Source organism: Lolium rigidum, chromosome 4, assembly GCF_022539505.1.
Source record: "Lolium rigidum isolate FL_2022 chromosome 4, APGP_CSIRO_Lrig_0.1, whole genome shotgun sequence".
Classification (NCBI taxonomy): Eukaryota; Viridiplantae; Streptophyta; class Magnoliopsida; order Poales; family Poaceae; genus Lolium; species Lolium rigidum.
In genome coordinates this window covers 123,448,797-123,457,135 of record NC_061511.1, presented here as the reverse complement: position 1 = coordinate 123,457,135, position 8,339 = coordinate 123,448,797, and the positions used below count along the sequence as shown (strand labels likewise).

Genomic DNA, 8,339 nt, shown 5'->3' with positions numbered 1-8,339 from the left:
CCTCCTTGACCACATAATTCTTCTCTCTCTCGGACCACCATGGAGCAGCAGCGCCGTGAGGGCGGAGGTCGAGGAGCCTCGCGTCGCCCGGGCAGAGGTTGAGCGGCGTCGTGCCGGGCGGCACACGAGGAGTGGGTCGCCTCGGCCGAGCACGTTGCTGGGAGGCGGAAGTCGCTGCCGCCGGGGAGGCACGGGAGGCGGAAGTAGCCGCCGCCGGGGAGGCACGGGAGGCGGAAGTAGCCGCCGCCGCTGACCACCCAGCAGGGGGGTGCCGTGCCGTGCGCACACGAAGATCGGGTATGCGCCGCCGAGCACGTAGCCGGGAGGCATGAGAGGCGGGGGTCGCCGCCGCTAGCAGGGAGGCGCCGCGCCGGGTAGCACACGGGGAGAATGTCACCGACAAATGCCGCGCGGGGATGCACTAGATGGTGTCCACCGACCTGCAGGCAGGCGCGCCGAAGAGAAGATGTAAGCTACGCGCGAGGATGCTCTCGCGCGTTTGTTCATCAATGAGGTCCATTCGTCGGAATCCGCTGCTCCGCCGCACTCATCCGTTTCGACGCCGCAATCCCTCTGCTCCACTTACACTCAGGCATACTATGCACTAATTAACCTGAAAATGTGCACAAATTAATTTGGCCATTAGTCTCATTTAATCTGGAACTACCGCTAATTAATCAGGTAATTACATCTACGTAATTAATCTTGTGATTAGTACTACGAGTATGTATCACTAGTTAATCTGGCAGTTACTCGTCGTTAATCTGGCAATTACTCGTGTAGTTAATTTGCGAGTAACCAGGACCCTCGAGTAGGACTTAACTAGCCTGGCAGTTACTCCTAATTAATCTGTTAACTATGACCAATTAATCTGGCAATCAGTAACATTACAAACAGTTTTGTGATATCAGTGGTGTCCCTGCGCTATCAGTTTTTTATATATATTTTTCTATCAGTTTTTTCTTCTTTTTGATGTCTCGTGCTGATGGTCTTACCAGCTGCAAATGATCTGATGTCTAATGAAGAAGAGCATTTAGCGGAAATATTTTAAGTTTTTTTTTTCAAGCAGAGAACATTTTTTTAAGTGAATCTAACGTTGTATATAACGCTCTCCATGCGAACCTCACAGAGACTACCGCTCGTAGCTCGCTGGATCTTCCCGTCTGGCAATTTTATCCGTCCATTTTTTCACTGATGGAGTAGTCCAGAACGCGAGCCCTCGCGCGAACCCGCTTTTTATCCATGGGTCCATGAAGCCCACCCGGCCCGGCATTGGCGCGTCTCGCAGCCGCCGCTCGCGCCTCCCATCCCCGCCGCCGCCTCGCGCCTCCCATCCCCGCCGCCCCCTCGCGCCTCCACGTCGTGCGCCTCTTCTCGCCCACGGCGCCGCCGGTTCCTGCTCCGCGCTGCGCTGGCGCGGCGTCCTACTTTTCACCATGGCCATCGCGGCCGCCTCAGCGGCAGCAGCTGACGGTCGGCCACTCCGAGCGAGAGGAGGCCGTCGCTGCACATCACGAGAGGAGGTAGGAGGACGACAACGGTGGCAGTCTGCTCCCCTGTCCCCAGCCCATCTTCTTCATGCACCACAACTTGAGCTCCACACACCCGCCGGCAAGAAGGAGGAGCACGGGCTGCACATCCTTACCGCATTGTCCTCCTTCCCTTCTTGTTACAGGTTCCTCTCTCTCTCTTTCTCTCTCTCTCTCTCTCTCTCTCTCTCTCTCTCTCTCTCTCTCTCTCTCTGTATGTTATCTGATGTAGAGAAATAGATGCAAGCAACATGTTTGATGATATGTGTATTAGACATGTAAATGTTTTGTTTGGGGTTATGTTGCAGGTCACCCAATTGGTGTCATCCCTCTCCTCCCGTCTCTTAAGTGCTGAGAATCATGTCACAAGGTATACTAAGTTCAGATATCAGTAGTTACTTATGCCACTATTTCCTACCACTTGAATTTCCTTATCAGGAGTCATTTGGATTTTATTCCCTCCCGCATCCTCTCACATGGTACAGTGACGGCCATCCAGTGACAGCCTCGCTGTTAGCTCATTATCGTGGATGTGGATTAAATTGATGCTCTTCTTGCCGATAGTATGCAACTGAATATGTACATGATGTAATCACGGTCAATTGCAGGTCAGTGTTTCTTATGGCGAGTACTTGGTCCATGTTGAGGTAAGAAATTTGTCTCATGTCTCTTCCTATATGCATCAAGCAAATTTCTTGCAGCTGCATACATCTCAAGTTTTCCCTTTCTCATGATAGTGTAGTTTTTCTCGGTAAGACTAGCAGTTAGCATTGCTCATCAATTCGTAGTGGCTTAGGCTGGACATTTATTTCACTCAAGTACATTTCAGGTGAGACCGTGAGGGCATGCGGTGATATATTTTGGGCATGCATGTTGTTCTGGTATTTCAGCTTATATGCTTGCATTATGAGCACTGGTTTGTTGCTTAATTCTTGTACATCAAATTCTATGCCTCTTAGTATTACTGTAATCTTCCCACGAATCTTTACTACTTCTATCCAGTACTGATGTACAGTTCAGTTTAGTAGATCTATTGTGCTCACAATGCTTCGTTATTTAATGTTGAGTGCTATAAAAAATTCTATAATGCTGCAATTACCTATGAAAAAGTTATTATAATGTTCCATGTATCTATCTTCAGGTAATTGACATGAGTTTGAGAGATTCAGCATAGTTGGATTAAGCTGTGTTTTAGTTCTTTAACATCTGATCGAAGAACTATCTGAACAGAGAATTAGTGAAGTACGGATGTAATTGTGTTCTAAGTTGTTGTGCACTACTTCCTCAAAGTTAGAGAGCTTGCCATTAATGTGCATTACCCTGTATAATTCTTTTTGTTCTATTTGCCCATGAACATGAGATATTTGAGTTAAGTTCAAAGAAGACATACTTTCTCATAAATCTCTTATGGGATCCTTCTATTTTCCAAAATGTATGTATATTTCAAATGTTACCGTTGGAGGTGCTCATATCGTAAGCCTGTTCTCATAAATTATTTTACTTTATATATTTAGTTTGAGCAGAGATGAAAACTATAGATTCAGATTTGCTCAAGTAAGTTAACCAATTGTGTGTCACTTTGCTCAATATTTTTGAACTGGTCTCTGTTTTGCATCCTATGCTTTTGTAATGTTATCCTAGCTTCAGTCTGAAAACAGATTGCACACTTCTATTCTAATGTGGGTTGCTGCTCGTTTTTCCTTCGCTAGGTGTGGAATGCTATTGTCACTCATCCGAAGCTGCTTGTGTATCTCATCCTACAGGAACACCTGGCTGTTCTGAGACATTGGTCCCAGAAGTGCAAGTTCTTGTAGGTTTGTGCTTCTTCAAACTTGTATTGTTACTGAATTTGGCACATGTATTTATGACAAATGAATCTCGGTTCACAAGATATATATTTACTTGGCAGTTTTAACCTAACTTGCTGCGTTGTTTTTATGCATTGTATATTAACCAAGTAGTATAAATCCTTTGTTGCACTGCATATTTTGCATCTGATTCAATTAGCATAATGATGGAAATGCAGGTTCAATGGGGGCATCTGGTTGATCTTCTTACAGCTCTGGACATGAGCCTCATGTCCGGTTATCTTAGGAGTATAAACCTCAAATCCAATAGGGATAGATCAGCTAAAGGCAGAGCCCATCATCACGTGGGATTTGTTTGTGACTGAAACTAATGGTTTATTAAACTACGCCAGTCAACCATTTCGTAGGTATAGTGTTATCTCATCTCAATCACTTGCATTCCAACAGTTTGAGGAGATCAGACCAATGGCCTTAATAATGTGCTTTCTTACTATCCACATGTAGGTATACTAAAATTGGAGTCTGCGGCTCAGTTTAGTGATGGCCTTGCTGGAGCTTTGTTGATGGTCTTTCTGGATATCTGAATTACTGTTGAGTGATGAGCGATAAGTTTTTGTCCTTGCTGCAAAAGAAAAAAAAAGGTAAATTAATTGATAGCATGCCTTTTGTTTAGTATGGACTTAGTTCCAGAATGATGATTTGTTGTGTTCACCTGCAGCATCTTTTAACCTCACCTGATAAAAATTGGAGGCTGCAAGTTATTTAAAAGTGTGCCATGGTTATTTGAGAAGATTTGGTACTAAAAAGGAATCTGGCGTGGTTCTACTACCACTTTCTAGATTGAGGTTTTATTTTCTTTTTGTTGCAATTAGGAACTTTTGAGTCTTTTCACCATAACATGAGATTTATGCCGCTTTGAATCAATGAACCATGCTCACAGTAGGTGAAATTGTGTGATTTTCCTTTCTGATGGTTTATTCTATGTAATCTAGCTTTTGGTTTATAGAAATGATAAAGTAAGAAAGATGGAAGAACAGTAGTACATAGACCAAATTATAATTAAGACATATACTTTTGCTGTGTGTGGCTAGGCATTGAAGAAAACATCCTACAGGTTATTATGGTGTACCAGTGAACATTGTTTAAGTTTTCCTTGAACAAAAACACTGCCCACCAGTCCACCACCATGAAAAACCTGGGTCTAAAATGAAAATTAGTAATACTAAAGCTGGATTTTAAAAGACAAGTTTGTATCTTTTCTCGAATACTCTGCAGTTTTAGGAACAGATCCTGGGACAAGTAAATGAGTGTTCTGTTTTTGTTGTTGTGGTAGTAGCCTTATCATCTTTTAACAGGATTCAGCAAGCATGTCCATGCTAAATTGGAAGGCAGGAGTACTATCTCATCAGGCTCCTCAGATCCTCCCAAGAATATAGAGTACACACATCCAATCTTAGGACAAGACAGCTTTGTCATGACAACAATTGGGTTGCTCTTCCAAAGGTACAGCTCATCCCTTCAAATTATCCAATACATGTTGTTTTTGCACAGGCTTCCGTGTTATTACTAATGAATGCATGTTACGTAAATTATGATAACTTATGCCAAACAGTTAACATGGCTTTTTCTTTTTCTGTCAAAAGTAAACTATGGTGCTTGAAGACTATTTTTTAGTTTCATTCTATGAACTTATCAACACACTGGTAAATAGTAATGACTCCCTAACGTCTTGGTAAATATTTCCAGATTTCTACAAGATGTGCTGGCGGTTCACTTAGGAGTTGGACAAAAGGTGCAAACTCAGGGGGCAGTCATCTTGTACTGAAGGACGGGGCTGTGTTGGAGGTCAATTTGTCTCGAGGCATGAAGCGGAAATCATTTGTTGCATCAACTTTTCCTATGCAGCGGAGTGAACTTACTAAGAAATTTCAGACTTCTCACGGTGATGGAAGACACCAATATCCTGGTCCTAGAGATTCTCTTCATTTGATGGATAAGGTAGATGTTGTTGATTCTCCATGCTTAATGCTGCGCAAAAAATGCATCCATGTTTCCTTAAATAACAGAGCAAATGACTTTCGTAATTTTTTTTTGGCAGTGGTTAACAATAATGTTGATTATCGGATCCTGTTGTGACAACTCAAGATCATGATATTAATAGTGTCGCAGCCTATGTTGGTAGTTGCAGTCCTGACGGTGAGGATATTTGTAGTAGGAATGATGATGATGAAGCTTCTATATGTGGAAGAGAATCACCACTTCCTATGGAAGGTGGTCTGAAGGAAGAAACCGATCTGCTTGATTTGAATGGTTATCGTAACAATGATGGAACTATATGCTTATGGATCAATTAGCTGGGAGTAAGAGGCTTTGATGACTAATCTGAGTCTTACACTGAACATCTCAACTGATGACATTTATCAGAGTTAAGAAATCCGGCTTTCTCTGCAGTTTGTTCTAATGAATGCCTCGTGCAACAAGCGACTGACAAATATAGTCAAATAAGAGAGATTAGTGGGTGTTCTGATACTATCATACACAATATATGCAAGCCTGACGAACGGCTTCAGGAGATCATTCGAGCTGGCCTATCTGGGAGAGACCGGTAACGAATGCAATCTTGACTCAGCAATTCAAGCATGGAGATCTAGACAGTAGGTACATCTTCCTACAACTCAAACTCCTACTCCACTGAACATGATAAGTTCTCCGGTTGCTATATTCATGAATCATGCCCTGACGGAAGGACTGCACTTGGTCATGAGCTGATAGATGGAACGAACAAATTAATTCCAGTCCATGGTCTTGGTTTCAGACACAACAGGTCTACGCTTCACATTCCCGCTAACATCTACATTTTGCTCTATGCATGCATCAGTTTGGTTACCTTCCCTGCTATTTAATTGCTTATTTGCTTTGCATATTTGTACAACAGAAGCCAGTAACTTGCCTCTCAAAAAAAAAGAAGCCAGTAACTTGTGCACCTACTGTTTATAGTCTTAGTGTAACGCCAACCTGGCCTATCTAGCCCACAGAAAACTTATATATACATGAAACGGTATTTATGGATGTTATGCTTCAGACTGTGGTTTGCGGTAGCTATCATATTATGATGTTTTCTCTACATTTACATGCCAACTGACTTTTGTTTGCCTGCCTTGTGGTTCTACCATAAAACTTACTTTACTATTGCCGATTCGTGTAGCTATGGTATTCTTAGTTAGTAAGCTTGCATGGAGTTAACACATATTTACGGGGTATATTCCCTATGAATTATGAGGTATAGGCAATCTAATCAGTGGCTTATAATTGGAAATTTGAGTGTTGTAGTCTATCTCCATAGATAAACACTTTTATTTATCCGGTTAATTGTACCAGATAATTGTGCATGCTCCACACCACGGTTGCTGCTTTGGACAAACACTACTTTCATAAAAAAATTGGAACATTGTAGTGGCTTATTGGTGATTGATAGTGTTATGTCTTTTCGTGCTCACAGAGAATCAGCCTTTTTATGTCTGCTTATTTGTAAAAACGTATTAGAAACGGGTTTATGTATTATCTTTTCCTGCATACATCTGCTTGTTTGTTCACTACTTACCATCGATGTGCATAAACTTTTAGCGTAGTGTTTTATAAAATGTTTATCAGTATGAAAGCTGAAGCACCATTGTTTTACAAAACGTTTATCATTACAAAAGCCGGGGCATGCGCAGTGTTTTACATATCATTCATCAGACTATTATGTTTTGTGTTGGTTGCAGTAATTATGTTTACGATGTTCTCTTAATAGTTCTCTAAGCTCCCATTCTTTTCATACAGACTGCTATGGTTTTATATAGATGTGCTCCAGGATGCCAAAAAGGTTAGGGATTCATTTGTGCAGAGAACTCTGTTCCAGGAGTTGCCTGCTGTGAACCTGAATGGAACCTCTTTGTGTATTTATCAACCATCTATAAGTATATCTTTCAGTATATTTCCCTATTTTCTCTGCTGCCTGTATGTATCGCATTTCTCTGCTATACAGTTTGGTGCTCTACTCATGATATCGAATTTGAAACTGAAGTATTTGCTATCGAATTTGTCACTATAATTATAACATCAAGTCCTACTAAGTTTTGCCAGTGTATATTTCTACTGAATTTTGATGGCGTCTATTTGCTTCGAAATGTGTTATCACTTCTGATGCCTAATATGTTAGAGCATAAGCCTAAAAACTTTTTAACATCTCCCACATGGTTTTTATCGTTGTTATATAAAGTGTAAACCGGTTCGAATTTCACGGGAACGTGCGCCAAGGCGCACATCTAAATCTAGTGTGATGTATTGATGGTGGGATCCCAGGCTTCGGCCAACAAGCCCATCAACTGCCTGCTTATACGGGCCGAGCAGAAGACAACGCCTTGCTGTTTCGCACTGTACGTAGCAAAGTAGCGGGTGACCCTAGCTGGCGGTCGTTCGCTCAAAGCTTGCTTAGCGATCACTTTTCGACAGTTTTTTTGGATTACGTGAGCAAACCTCTTTCTTCTCCTTTCTCTGACTCAAAACTTATCAAATTCGAAATTTTAAAATGTTTTATCTCTCAAACAACAACTCCGATTTAAGATCCGTTTTCACAATCAAATCCGTCTCGACGAGATCTTCAAAACTAGCACCCATGTTGATATGTTTCGACAAACTTATTTTTCGGCTAAAAGTTATCAACCCTCTCTATCTGAATAATCAACCCCTCCGTACTTGAGTGATCAACGGTAAATATATAAAATTATTAACTTGGTGCAGACTATTGAGGGAAAGTTCTGCATGCATGCACAAAAAGACGAATCCGCTGATGTCAGCGGAATCTTTTCCAAATTTGAAAATTCAAAATGTTTTAACTTTCAAACGACAACTTCAAATTAAGATTCGCTTTCACCAATAAATCCATCTCGACGAGATCTTCAAAACTAGCACCCATGTTGATATATTTCGAGAAACTTTTTTTCGGGCTAAAAGTTATCAA

The 8,339-nt window shown here is 41.7% G+C and overlaps 1 long non-coding RNA gene across 9 annotated transcripts; it reads left to right on the top strand.

Moving 5' to 3' along the window:
- Window positions 1-1,461: 1,461 nt before the first annotated feature.
- LOC124705513 lies at window positions 1,462-7,430 on the top strand. 9 transcript variants are annotated; one of them, XR_007004048.1, is made up of 10 exons: window positions 1,462-1,675; window positions 1,838-1,899; window positions 2,138-2,176; window positions 2,359-3,343; window positions 3,556-3,744; window positions 3,842-3,978; window positions 4,056-4,840; window positions 5,084-5,335; window positions 5,436-6,161; window positions 7,160-7,430. It is a non-coding gene; the product is annotated as an uncharacterized LOC124705513 (long non-coding RNA). The 9 variants fall into 9 exon arrangements; XR_007004052.1 differs by having other exon boundaries at window positions 2,138-2,445; window positions 3,239-3,343; XR_007004051.1 differs by having other exon boundaries at window positions 2,138-2,771; window positions 3,239-3,343.
- The last annotated feature ends 909 nt before the right edge of the window (window positions 7,431-8,339 follow it).